Raw genomic sequence first — 14,724 nt, forward strand, 5'->3', positions numbered from 1 at the left:
ATACAGATTACCATTCTGATCGTCCAGAGTGGGCATGTTTCTGTACTGAACTGGCCAAACGTGATTGGGAGGGGAAGCTGGTAGGATTGATGATGGAGCAGCAATGGCTGGAGTTTCTGGGAGCAATTCGGGAGCTGAGTGATCGATACATCCCAAAGAAGTGGAAGCATTAGAAAGGCAGGGGGACACAACCGAGGATGAAATGAGAAGCCAAAGCCAACATAAAAAGCAAAGAGAGGGCAAACAAAAGAGCAAAATCTATTGGGAAGCTTTTAGAAAGCAACAGAAGATGACTAAAAAAGATGTCAGATGAGTTCAGGGTGTGGAATTATGATATTGTAGTCATTAATGAGACTTTGTAGCACCCAACAGTCTGAGGCATTTGAAGGAACAAAATATCCAGGGCCTCAATATCTCTTGAAAACCAAGGTTCCCTGCACCAGTTACCTTTCAACTTTTATTTTGACAGGCACATACAAACTCTACACCCTCAAAACTTCACTTCTGAAGAACTCCCACTTACCAAGTACTCCTTTGCCAGAAAACAGCCTGTCCACACTTGTCAGATCCATTCTGATACCATCAGAATTGACCTTTCTCCAATTTAGAATCTCGACCCATGGTTCAGTCCTTTCTTTTTCCATGTTAACTTGGAATCTCATGGCAATATGATCACTAGATGCAAAGTGTTCCCATACACTAATATTCTGTCACTAGTCCTGGAATATTTTCTAATAGCTTATTGCACATTTCTATGCTGGGAATTCTACGTGCTGATTAATGGCACATCTGACAAACTCTACCCTGTCTAGTCCTTTTACATATGGGAGTCACGTCAATCTATAGAAATTTAAAATCGCTTAGTATATCAAGCATTGGCATAGTCTGCGATCTCTCTTGCTAATTTGTTCCTCCAAATTCCTCAGATTGTTGGGTACAAACAAGTCCCAGTCATGGCAACAAGATCGCAAATCGATGCCCTGAGGTCTGAACAGCATTTGCCTGGTGTCAAGAAAACAACCTCTCCCTCACTGCCACAAAAACAAAGGAGCTGATTATGGACTACAGAAGGAATGGAGACAGGCTAACCCCTATTTACACCAATGGATCTGGGGTTGAGAATGTGAACAGCTTTAAGTTCCTCGGCATACACATCACCGAGGATCTCATGTGGTCTGTACATACCAGCTGTGTTGTGAAAAGAGCACAACAGTGCCTCCCTCACGTCAGACGGTTGAAGAAGTTTGGGATGGGGCCCCAAATCCTAAGAACTTTCTACAGGGACACAACTGAGAGATCCTGACTGGCTGCATCACTGCCTGGTAAGAGAACTGTACTTCCATTAATCGCAGACTTTGCAGAGAGTGCTGCAGACAGCCCAGCGCATCTGTAGTTGCGAACTGCCCATGATTCAGGACATTTACAGGGACAGGTGTGTAAAAGGGGCCCGGAGGACCGTTGGGGACCCTACTCACCCGAACCACAAACTGTTCCAAGCTGCTACCATCCGGGAAACAGTACTGCAGCATAAAAGCCAGGACCAACAGGCTTCTTCCATTAGGCCATCACACTGCTTAATTCATGCTGATACAACTGTATTTCTATGTTATATTGACTGTCCTGTTCTATTATAAATTACTATAAATTGCACATTTAGATGGAGATGCAACAATGATTTTTACTCCTCATGCATGTGAAGGATGTAAGTAAGAAAGTCAATTCAATTCACCCTCTCTATTATCTGGCATTCTGGCTCCCATCCCCTCTACAACTTTGGTTTAACACCACCCCCCCACCCACCATACCAGCACAAGCAAGCCTTAACACTAGGATATCAGTCCCCTTCTAGTTCTGTTCCCCTAACTAGCAAATCCCCTATCACCCCTTTGACTTTCCTCTGCCACGTAATCTCCTCCCCCCAACAGTTTCTAAAGTGGTAGAATACATAGAACATAAAAAAACATAGAAAACCTACAGCACAAAACAGGCTCTTCGGCCCACAAAGCTGTGCCAAACATGTCCCTACCTTAGAGCTACCGAGGCTTACCCATAGCCCTTTATTTTTCTAAGCTCCATGTACCCATCCAGGAGTCTCTTAAAATACGTTATTGTTTCTGCCTCCTCCACTGCCGCCGGCAGCCCATTCCACGCACTCACCACTCTCTGCATGAATAACTTATCCCCGACATCTCCTCTGTATTTACTTCCAAGCACCTTAAACCTATGCCCTCTCGTGCTAGCCATTTCAGCCCTGGGAAAAAGCCTCAGACTATCCACACAATCAATGCCTTTCATTATCTCATACACCTCTATCAGGTCACCTCTCATCCTCCGTCACTACAAGGAAAAAAGGCCGAGTTCACTCAACCTATTCTCATAAGTCATGCTCGCCTGTCGAGGCAAAGTCCTTATAAATCTCCTCTGCACCCTATCTATGGCCTACCTGTTGTTGTGGGGGATGGCCACAACAGTATTCTGCGATGGCTATTTAACCTCATTCCCCTTCCTGACTCTCACCCAATTTCCTGTGTCCTGCACCTTGGGTGTAACTCACCTCTCTTTATCCCACCCCCTCCGACTCCCGGATGATACGGAATTCATCCATTTCCGGCCCCAACTCCTTAAAGTGGAGACACAACATGTGCACACTGAATTTTATATATAGAGGTACTCATTTTAACAGCTAGCAAATCACTGTCAGTAATAATTTTGATCTGCAATCTCACACAATGTATGTAACGGGTCTGTAGAAGGTAATGAAGGATTTTCTCACTGGAGCATCTGCACACCGTCCATATCTGATTTGCTTGCTAAATGATGCTATAAAAAGTCAGATTTTCAAATATCACTCCACTTCTTCCCACTTGCAAATTCTCCAGCAACTTTTGCATCACCACAATACACACAGGTAACACCAGTTTCTGTATTGTACATAAATATTTCCCCTGAACCCTCCCCCAGGTGACTGACGGTGGTGAACTCAGTGATGGCAATGCCAATGAATATGAAGGGAAGGGCAGTAGTCTGTCTCATTGGAGTCTGGCACATTTGTGATGTGAAGCTACTTGTTGCCCAGGACAAAGGTGTTTGATATCATTATGTACCCAGAGAGAGTGGGACAAAACATGTTCTCACGGGTAGAAAAGTCCAGAACAAGAGGGGGTGGAACCAGCAACAGACACAAAATGCTGGAGGAACTCAGCAGGCCAGGCAGCATCTATGGAAAAGAGTACTAATGCTGAGTTCCTCCAGCAATTTGTGTGTGTTGCTCGGATTTCCAGCATCTGCAGATTTTCTCTTGTTTGTGACTGGAGGCAGAACAAAGGTGATTTTCACAACAGCTGATGTAAAAGATTTTGTTCCCTTTCTCCGAGTTCCCGATCCTTGCATTTAGACAGCTGGAGCTCAGCTCTGTCTGAGAGACCCATCGGTTCCCATTCCCTCATCAGCCGGAAGCTCCCCGGGGCCCGTGTACGGATGGTGGGGCTGAGAGAGAGGGAAGAGAGCAGGACTGTCCCGGGATTGCGGGTCACGGAGTCCGGAGTCACAGCAACTACCCGAAGTCGGTGTTGGAAACGCCGCCCGGTGAGACCCCCAACCCGGAGACCCCTTCTCACCTCAACCGATCATCCGGGGCCTTTTGTGCCCCGCGCGCTGGTGAGCTCGAGCTTGGTCGGTTTAACGGCTGGGCTACTAATCACGTGACCAGCCCCTTTCCCCCCCCACGGTCTACAGCGGTTTCACGCGTTGCTCTATTCCCATTGGTGCGAGGCGATGTCAATCACTGCTTCCAACCAATAGCGAAGGCGGAGCAGCCGAGGGGGCGTTACCCCGCTGACTCCGTCTCCCGAACTTCCCGTCACGGCGGGACAACCGTCAAAGTAAATGTCCGCTTTCTGATTTATTTCCATTTCCCTCCGAGGGAAGTTGGGGCGTTTGTGAAGCGTCTCCTGCGGCCGGAGTCTGATGTGTCGCTGAGAGGTAGGAGGAGACCGCTCGGCCCGTCGGTTTGATGCCGGTTCCCCGGGGAGGGAGAGGATGAAGACGGTGAGAGAGGGGGCGGACAGGATGTTTGTCCCGGTGGGGACAGGAGGGGCTCATCTGTGGAAATGTCTGAGCCCACGGTGGTGGCGATTCACCACATTGGGGGGCAAACACCGGCAGACTGTTGCCCTGCAAGCGGGGCCAATGGTCCGGGCAAAGTGACAATTATTTGTGTTTTGTTGAGACTGTACCGGGAATATGGTGTAAAATCCCGCTCCCCACACTAACACGGGTCACACAGACCAAAGAACAAACTGCCGGAGGAACTCAGTGGGTCGGGCAGCATCTGTGGAGGGAAATGGACCGTCAACATTTCGGGCCGAGACCCTCCCTCTGGACTGAGAGTGGACGGGAAATAGTCCGAGAAAAGAGGTGAGGGGTGGGGATGGGGCAAGAGCTGGGGAGTGAGAGGTGGATCCAGGTGAGGGGGAGGTGGGAAGGTGGAAATAGTGACGGGGTGGGAGGTGAGTGGTTGGGGCAACACGGGGCTGTAGAAGATGGAAATTAGTTCCATAGAGGATTAACAAAGAGGTTAGAGAGTATTTGTTATAGAGAGGGCAATGAAGATTCACCAGACTGATCCCTGGAGTGGTGGGGTCATCATATGAAGAAAGATCAAATGTGTTAACCCTTTCATTTAGTGAATCGAGGACTGAGAGGTGAACACATTGAAATGCACAACATCATTACCGGCTGAACCAGGGATCCCAGTCTCTGAAAAAGGGGGTGGACTGTCCGGGACTGAGATGAGGGGAAATGTCTCCACTCCGAGGGTGGTGAATGTCTGTAAATCCCCACCACAGAGGGTGGTGAAGACTCGGTGATCGTCCTCACATAAAACAGAGGCCGGCAGATGTGTGGAGACCGAAAGTATCAAGGAAATGAGGATCGTGCAGAAACATGTGGCTGAGATGGGAGAGCAGCCGTCAGCTTGTTGGTGGTTAGAGGGGCTGAATGGCCACCTCCTGCTGTTTCTCACTTGATGTTTCCTGTCCAGTGAGGCTGGAGGAATGTGAATAGAAATGAGTGTTCATACACATGGAGGGGTTAAAATGAAACCTGCACATTTCCTGTTTGGGTCTGAATTGAGTGATTAGATCAGACCGGACGCAGCTTTGTCATTGTGCCGACTCCAGATACAAAGCCAATGAAACGCAGTTGGCATCTGGACTGGAGGGGGGGGGGGGTCGGGACCGTCACGTGACGGCTCTGCCCATTTACCTGGCCGGAAACACGTCACCTGCCAATCAAGGTTTGACCCCGCCTCGCCCATCAATGCACACCTCACCATTGGCCTCGTTAATTAGCCTTGTACTTGGCCTCGGGTAATTGGCCTTTGTAATCAGTTTAACCCTGCTGGCACCGAGCCATTGGCTTCCCTGTGAATCACCTGGGCTGGACCTTCCAGACCTATAAAGCAGCCCACGTGTGCGTGACCCTCTCTCTTTTGTGTTACCTCCGAGGGACCACCGTGCTGTCCGTGAGTTGTGCTTTGAATAGGGTTGGGAGTGTGGATATTGTCCCTAAGCAGAAGAGCCGCGCCTGCACAAAGTCAAGGGTGGTTGTATACTTTGTCCCCACGCGATTTAATGTGATTTATTGCTGATCCGACTACTGTAAGTTGTGCGCGTGTTGCTTCCGTTGCCATTTTCCCCCGTTTGCCTTCTGTAAATAAAATCCTTCACTACCCAGACTGTGAGCCCAGAGCCTTTGACTTTGAGACCTGCAGAATCTGTTTCCTCACTGGCGCTGCGTGGGGAAAGTGTTTTGGAACAGGGGCAAAATGGCCAGTACAGGCACCGAGCGTAGGATTCCCGGCTGGACCGACGAGAGAGGGATTTGAGGCCTGGCGGACCACGGTAAACCGGTGGACTGGCCCGAGCAGTTGGACCCACGTTGCGAGCACCTCGCCGCGGGGCTGCTCCGGCCGTGGGATGAGGGGGGCCCCAACATGAGCCTCTCTGATCAAGAGGCGAGCGCCCCGGGGAGCCTGTCTGATCAACAACGCCCCACGGGCGCCGCAGCCGAAGATCCGGGTAGGCTCTACCCTGTGGGATCGGGTGGTGACCGCTGTGAGGGTCCGATACCCCACCCTCCTGGAGTGGGATCTACACCGGCGCCCGCAATGGGGTACGGTCAGTCAGGGCACCCGGGTTGTTAGAGAGTGGGCGCTGGTCAACGGCATCTACCAGGGAGCCTGCGACCGTAATTTTTTATAAAACACCCGGGTGACCGGTACCGTCGCAGGATACCTGGTCACCACCGCGCACCCCGATATAGTCAGTGATCCTGCCCCTCATGACACCAGCTAACGGGAGGACCGTGCGGGATGGTATCACCCTCCTTGAATAGATGCAGTGGGGGCAGAGGCAAGGGCTGGAGACAAGCCCTCCCCGTTTTACGCGCAGGCAGCTGTACATGGACATGGATCCCCAACCCTGACCTCTGCACCCTGTGGAAGGAGCTTTGTGGCGGTGGGGTGGTGGGCAACTGGGCGATTGCACTCATTCTCGTTATTTATCATCGCTGTGTGTATATTATGTTGTCTGCCAAATTTTTAAGAGCACGTCTGTCTTTCTTTAGTTCTGTATAGTCAGATATAGCGTTCACCTTATAAATAGAGTAAGATGTATTCCTTTCCTTTTCACTGCGGTAACGCCTGGCGAGTGGCGAGGCTGCCGAGGGGTGGACTGTGCTGACTGTCACGTGACAGCACTGCCCACGCCTGGTCAGAAGACACGCCCCCTGCCAATCAAGGATTGACCCCTCCTCGCCCATCACTGCACACCTAACCACCGGCCTTGTAATCAGCTTAACCCTGCCGGCACCGAGCCGTTAGCGTTCCTGTGAATTACCTGGGCCGGGCACTTCAGCCTTCCTGCATGAAAAGGGCTGGACGCTCTCTTTGCCATTTCCGAGGGACCACTCTGCTTCATTCCAGGCTGAGAACCGTGGAACAGCGCTGGAGGAAATTGTTGGTAAGCTGTGCATTGAATAGGGTTGGTGATTGTCCCTGATAGCATTGAGCCGTGCCTGTACAGTGAAGGGGCTCGGGCATCGTATTGACTTTTCCCTTGGATGTGTGTGTGTGTACTTTATTCCCACGTTCGTTATTAATCGTCTGCGTGTGTTTTACTGCCGACCTGACTTTATCCACGACTGCTGTAAATTGTGTGCGTGCTGTTTCTGTTGCCATTTTCCCATGGTTGCCTTTGAGCTGCTGTGTCCCCTCATTAAAAACAAATGTAGCCTGCGAAAAGTACGGGGCAGAAACAGGAAGCATAGAGACAAACGGATTCTATTTTTCATTTGTTGTTAGTTTCCCCGAGGGGAGGTGCACCGTTCCCGGAGGCACTGCAATACCGGGTCGATGCGCGGAGTGGACGGAGCAAGCCCCTATTCCATCTCCCTGTTCCAAAAATCAATTTAATATATGGTCCCCAGATAAGGGACGTATCAGATATTAAACTGATAAGAACAGATACTACACTTGATCTTAGCCAAAAGGCCGAGAAGCGATACCACAAATGTCCGGACCCTTTCGGATCTTGCTAGTCTTCCCTCTATTAAGTTGGACCGACTGTCTACAGGACACCGATTTATCCTACCTCTCTTCAACTTTTGAAGTAGGTTTGGTGTAATTTCGCTCAGTCTTTGACATAAGTTGTATTTTTCTCCCTTGTCGCGAAATCTCTTTCGGAATACAGCTGATCATGTAAAATAGCGGATATTCCGCCAACCAAATGAGAGAGGCGGCCCTGGTTTGTATGCAAACTCCTCCTCCTCAGCTGTTCTGCCCGCCCTCTAGCGTCTGATGTCATTGCAAGCGTGATGACGTTTACGGAAGGCGTTGCAGCGAGAGAAGCGAAGTTGCGGCCGGGTCGTTTGGCGAGCCTGGCGGGGCAGGTGATTGGGGAGGGGTCCTCCGGAAACGGGAGGAGGGTGGCTAGGAACATCGGGTGGAAGCGATGGCTGGGGATTGCGAAGAAGGAGAGGGTTGTAAATGGGGTAAGTGAGGTCGTTTGATGGGGGACGATGGGTAGTTGAGTTGGTCGGGGAGAGGGACGGGATAGAGTCGGATGAAAGGGAGGGGGTAGGGTTGCAACTCGGACAATATTTAAGTGTGAGCTGGCATGTGGCAAATAACGGCATTGCAGTCAATGGATTATTTCCACAGAAAATAATCTAACCGTCCGGCTGGACTTCATTGGTAAAGAAAGCTTGTTGACCAGAACTGGTTCCATTAAGAAATCGGAGATAATCGGGAGAATGTGGGTATACTACTTTCCTGACATCCGAAGGCCTTTCTGCCGTATCCCACCAGCCAAATACCGGAAGTAATTATGAACATTCCGTATTTGCCTAAGTTTGTCCAGCTCCATCCAGCATTTAACAACATTCTCCAACCTATGGCTTGTATCACTTACTACGTCTCCAAGGAGGAAAAAAAAAGGTGGAAATCTGGGGAAAAGAGGCATAAAATGCCGAAAAGGATTTGGTGGTAATGCAGCATTCTGTAGAGAAAGAAGCAGTTAATGATTCAGATGTGATTCTTTATCATGGCAATGATCTTTCATCAGTTCTAAGAGCCATTAACCTGACACATTTGCTCTATTTCTCTGCAAAATGCTGACTGAAGTGGCAAGTATTCCCAGCACTTATTTTATTTCAAAAGATTGCCATTCTGTCGTTATATTATTCTCCCAGTTCCTTTCGTCCATCCCTGGGGAGCAATTTTTTTTTTGCAGGACCAGCCACAGATTAGCGTTTCAATAACCCTATGCAGTGAACCCTATTCGTTCAACACTATTGGTGTGATAGAAGAATACTAAGTTGTAGATTACAGAATGTTAAATAACCAGCACTGTAACATTCTGACTTCTTTGCCTTTCTCCCGCTGTGGTTTGGGAACTTTAAAGCTTGGCTGTTTGCAAGGCTGAAGTTTCTCAAATTTATTTTAATCATTTTCTTTTAAATGGTAGTGTAGCTGTGATTGAACAGGGAGATTGCTCTTCAGTGCCAGGGCACATCTCCTGGGCAGAATGTACTAGCCACAGGTCTTTATGATGCATGTTCTACGGGTCTGTGGTGGCCAGTGCTATCATGTTTGCTGTTGTGTTCTGAGGCAGCAGGCTGAGGGTAGCAGACACCGACAGAATCAACAACCCCAGCATCTGCAGATTATTTTGTGTGAACAGAATCAACAAACTCATTCGTAAGGCCAGTGATGTTGTGGGGATGGAACTGGACTCTCTGATGGTGGTGTCTGAAGAGAGGATGCTGTCCAAGTTGCATGCTATCTTGGACAATGTCTCCCATCCACTACATGATGTACTGGTTGGGCACAGGAGTACATTCAGCCAGAGACTCATTCCACCGAGATGCAGTACAGAGCGTCATTCCTGCCTGTGGCCATCAAACTTCACAACTCCTCCCCTGGAGGGTCAGACACCCTGAACCAATAGGCTGGTCCTGGACTTATTTCCTTGCATAATTTACATATTACTATTTAACTATTTATGGTTTTATTATTATTTATGGTGCAACTGTAATGAAAACCAATTTCCCCCAGGATCAATAAAGGTTGACTATGATTTTGGGTTACAGAGTTACCCTGGGACCAGCCTGCTGTGAGTTGCCAAGAGTACTGCGATTGGGATGCAAAGAAACTACCTGACACCATGGAAGAAGATTGAACCTTTCTCATTGAGTAAGGAAATGATTTGTAATCTGCCCTTTGGCTAGTGCCGCATTGAGTATAGTGAAGTAATTTGGTGTTGTTTTAAAATTTTGGGCTGTTTTTGGAGCGTTCAAAGGTAGACAGGTAAAACTTTCTCCACCACATTGATGACGTCATTGATGCTGTTTCCAGCTCCCGTGTGGAGCTCGTCAGACTTAGTCTGGAGTGAGCCCTGACGAAGGGTCTCGGTCTGAAACGTCGACTGTACCTCTTCCTAGAGATGCTGCCTGGCCTGCTGCGTTCACCAGCAACTTTTATGTGTGTTGCTTAAAATTCCAGCATCTGCAGATTTCCTCATGTTGTCGTCAGATTTGTCAACTTTCCCACCAACATACACCCCCTCTCTCAAATTTGCTTGGTCCATTTTCATGATCTCACTCCCCTTTCCTGATCTGTCTCTCTCTGTCTCCAGAAACGGATTACCTTCTGGCCTCTTTAACAAACCTACTGACTCCCACAGTTACCTTGTCCACAACAGTTACTTTCTGACATTAAATGGACCTATGGAAACTCTGCTCACACTGTCACTTTCAAGGATACTATTCCCTTCTCTCAGTTTCTTTGTCTCTGCTGCATCTGATTTTATGAGGAGGTTTTTCATGCTAGGACATCCAAGAAATCTTTTTTCAATCAATAAAGGGGTTTCCTGCCCACTGCAATCAATACAGAACTCACCCGTAACTCCTCCATTTCCTGCACGTCTGCCCTTCCCCATGTCCCCTCCACGACATAATAACGATAGGATTACCTTTTCTGCATCTGCCATTCACTGAAGCTCTGCATTCAACATATTCTCTGCAATTTCCACTATCTCCACCAGGATCTCACCACCAGGCACATCTTCCTCTCCACGTCCGTCTCCATTTATCACAGGGATCACTCTCGCTGTGACTCTCGTCTGCCAAACACCCTGCAACCACAATAAGTGTTACATCTATCCCTACACCTCTTTCATAATCACTCTTCCTCCCAGTGTAGCCTCCTCTACATCAGTGAGACCCAACTCAGTTTGGAGATCACTAACTGATGCACAAACACGAGGAATTCTGCAGATGCTGGAAATTCAAGCAACACACATCAAAGTTGCTGGTGAACGCAGCAGGCCAGGCAGCATCTCCAGGAAGAGGTACAGTCGACGTTTCAGGCCGAGACCCCTCGTCAGGACTAACTGAAGGAAGGGTCTCGGCCTGAAACGTCGACTGTACCTCTCCCTAGAGATGCTGCCTGGCCGACTAATTGATACATCTTCACTCTTTCTGCTACAAGTAGGACTAGAGGAGGAGTACACAGGTTGGAAAACCTTGAAAACCTTTGATTCCCCAGTTCTCTGGTGGGAAGCCACCAAGGAGAACATCAAGAAGTTCTTCATACGCAAGGGTATCCAGAAAGCAAGCCAGGAGCAGAGGGAACTGGTCGAGGCAGGTTTGAGGTTGTCATTTGAAGTTAAATTGGACAGGAAAGGAATGGAAGGTTATGGGCTGAGTGCAGGTCGGTGGGACTAGGTGAGAGTAAGAGTTCAGCGTGGACTAGAAGGGCCAAGATGGCCTCTTTCCGTGCTGTAATTGTTATATGGTTATATGGAACTGCGTAAACTCCAGACAGAGTTGCAGCAACTCCTCCTTCTGCAGGCGAAGGGGGTGGATGTCGGGGAGGAACTGCGAGAGGTGAAGAGCCGGAAAGCCCAGCACCTTGCCGCCGAATCCTCCAAGATCATCTACCGATCAAGGGTCCAAACCGTGGAGCAGGACGAGACGTGCTCAGGCTTCTTCTTCCAGAAGGTGCACAAGGGGAGCTCTGTGATCCTCAACCTTAAGGAAGAGGACGGCTCAGTCGTGTCCTCGTAGAATGACATACTGAGGATCTGCAGGTCCTTCTATGCCGGTCTGTACGATGAAAAGGCCACAGAATCCACAGCCTCCCGCAACTTCCTGTCATCTATCACGCAGGTCTTAGACGACGGCAAGCGGGAGAGTCTGGATCAGCCACTGACTCTGGTCGAGTTGACAGGCTCCATCCATTCCTTTGGGTCGGGTAAGACTCCCGGAGGCGACGGCTTACCGGCTAAGTTGTACTCGGCTCTGTGGAACTGGATGGGCCCAGACCTGCTGGAAGTGTACAACGCTATGCTTCTGGCCGGCAGTATGTCAGAGTCCATGAGGAAGGGCACGATCACCCTCATCTGCAAGCAGAAGGGGGAAAGGGAGGACATCAGGAATTGGAGACCCATCTCTCCTGAATGTGGACTACAAGATCCTGTTGAAGGCCATTGCCAACAGGGTCGAGTCTGCTCTGGGACAGGTGATCCACCCGGACCAAACCTGTGCTGTACCGGGCAGGAAGATCTCAGACAGCCTCACGCTGCTGAGGGACACCATCGCCGATGTGCAGGACGGGGGTGAACGCCTGCCTGGTCAGCTTGGACCAGGAGAAAGTCTTCGACAGGATATCGCACACGTACATGGCGGATGTGCTCTCCAAAATTGGTTTTGGGGAGGGAATCCGGAATCAGATCAGACTGCTCGACACAGACATCTGTAGTGCAGTCCAGGTCAATGGGTGGGAAACCTCACTCCCCTGTCTTGTTTGCTGCATTGAACCCTTTGCCGAAGCCATCAGGAGGGATGAGGGCATAAGAGGGGTGATGCTGCCAGGCAGTGGAGGGACCCAAGTGAAAACCTCCCTGTACATGGACGACGTCACCCTCTTCTGCTCTGATCCGAGGTCAGTTTGCAGGTTGATTGGCATCTGCGAACAGTTTGAGCTAGTGTCGGAGGCCAGGGTCAACCGCACGAAGAGCGAAGCTATGCTATTCGGCAACTGGCCGGACCGATCCAACGTCCCCTTCGCCATCAGGTCTGACCACGTGAAGGTGTTGGCAATCTGGTTTGGAGGGGCTGAGGCGTGCAACAAGAACTGGCAGGAGCGGACTGCCAAGGTGAAACAGAGACTGGGACTGTGGGGAGGGCGCTCCCTGTCGATAACGGGCAAGAACCTGGTCATCAGGTGTGAGGTGCTCTCAGGGCTGCTGTACTTGGCGCAGGTGTGGCCCGTCCCCAGCTCCTGCAGCTCGGAAATCACCCGAGCTGTCTTCAGATTCGTCTGGGGATCCAAGGTGGAGCGGGTGAGACAGACCGTTATGCACAAGTCCCTGGATAATGGGGGCAAGAATGTCCCCAATGTCGCCCTCATCCTGATGGCCAGCTTCGTGTGTGGCTGCATCAGGTTGTGTGTAGAACCCAGGTATGTGGGCACCAAGTACCACTCTGTGCCCAGGTTCTACCTGTCACCCGGGCTAGGAAGGATGGGTCTGGCCCCACTCCCGCGCAACGCCCCCGTCAGCTGGTCGTTGCCGGCATACCTGTCCTTCATAGAAAAGTTCTTCCAGGAGAACGCCTTTGACCACAGGGTCATCAGGCAGTGGTCGGCACGTAATGTCCTGCAGGCACTGCAGGAGAAGGACGAGATGGACACAGTGGGGTGGTTCCTTGAGCAGACCGTCCAGTTCATCTGGCAAAATGCCTCATCGCCAGACCTCACCAACAGTCACCAGGACCTTGCCTGGCTGGCGATGAGAGGGGCCCTCCCAGTCAGATCCCTCCTGTACGCCTGGAACATCGTCTCCGCTCCCCACTGCTCACGGGAGGACTGCAGTGAGGAGGAGTCTGTGACCCACCTCTTCGCACACTGTCAGTTCGCAGAGAGGGTGTGGAGGATGACAGAAGGGACAGTGTCACGTTTCAACCCCAGCAGCTGCGTAACCGAGGACTCTCTGATCTACGGGCTGTTCCCGGGGACGCACACGGAGACCAACATCCGGTGCTGCTGGCAGATCATCAACTCGGTGAAGGACGCTCTTCGGTCGGCCCGAAAATTGATGATTTACCAGCACATGGAGATGTCTGTGGGAGAATGTGCTGCCGACTGGCACATTCTCAGCTGCAGGAGTACTTTATTGTTGCCAAACAATTGATACTAGAGCGTACAATCATCACAGCGATATTTGATTCTGCTCTTCGTGCTCCCTGGAGTACAAATCGATAGTAAATATTAAAAATTTAAATTATAAATCACGTGCTGAGGGATGCACTCAAACTTGGTGCAGCCACCGCAAAAGCCGGCTGGAGAAGGACCACAGTTTTCGGTTTGTCACCCGCGCGCGGGAGTGCGAGGAGTCGGGTGGCGAAGAGTATTCCTCTCCTCAGTGGTGTGGATAGATGAATCAACATCGTGCTACAGGAGTGGCTGGAAATGTGGAAAGGTATAGACTGTAATGGAACATCAGTAAAGGAATGAGAGTCAATGAATGATTTATTGTAAACATCTTTATTTATTCTATAAGGACTTAGGGTCAACAAATGTTTTTTTGCAAATAATTTTATTTTGTAATATTTCTGAATAAAGTATATTTTTCAAAAAAATCAGTTCTTATCAGTTTAAAATCTGATGCGTCCCTTATCTGGGACCATATATTACATTGATTTTTGGAACAGGAAGATGGAATAGGGGCTTCCTTCGTCCACTCCGTGCATCGACCCAGTATTGCAGTACCCCTCGGAATGCTGCACCTCCCCTCGGGGAGATTAAACAACAAATAAAGAGTAGAATGCAGTTATCCGTACGCATTAACCTTCTTAGGCTTTTTCCCTATTCCTTCGTTGTACTTTTACAGGTAGTGTTAATGGTAAGACTCCTGGCAGTGTGGAGCATCAGAGGGTTCTTGAGGTCCGAGTCCATAGGATGCTCAAAGCAGCTGTGCAGGTTGACTCCGTGGTTAAGAAGGTGTACGGTATATTGGCCTTCATCAATCGTGGCATTGAATTTAGGAGCCGAGAGGTAATGTTGCAGCTATATAGACACTGGTCAGACCCCACTTGGAGTACTGGCTCAGATCTGGTCGCTTCACTACAGGAAGGATATGGAAACCATGGGGAGGGTGCAGA

The 14,724-nt window shown here is 49.8% G+C and overlaps 2 non-coding genes across 2 annotated transcripts; one reads left to right on the forward strand and one right to left on the reverse strand.

Annotated features, from left to right (window-relative positions):
• Positions 1-7,373: 7,373 nt before the first annotated feature.
• LOC140208726 (U2 spliceosomal RNA) lies at positions 7,374-7,564 on the reverse strand. The gene has a single exon (XR_011888891.1). It is a non-coding gene; the product is annotated as a U2 spliceosomal RNA (small nuclear RNA).
• Positions 7,565-14,171: 6,607 nt separating this feature from the next.
• LOC140208763 (U2 spliceosomal RNA) lies at positions 14,172-14,354 on the forward strand. The gene has a single exon (XR_011888918.1). It is a non-coding gene; the product is annotated as a U2 spliceosomal RNA (small nuclear RNA).
• The last annotated feature ends 370 nt before the right edge of the window (positions 14,355-14,724 follow it).

Source organism: Mobula birostris, chromosome 13 (genome assembly GCF_030028105.1).
Source record: "Mobula birostris isolate sMobBir1 chromosome 13, sMobBir1.hap1, whole genome shotgun sequence".
NCBI classification, from domain to species: Eukaryota; Metazoa; Chordata; class Chondrichthyes; order Myliobatiformes; family Myliobatidae; genus Mobula; species Mobula birostris.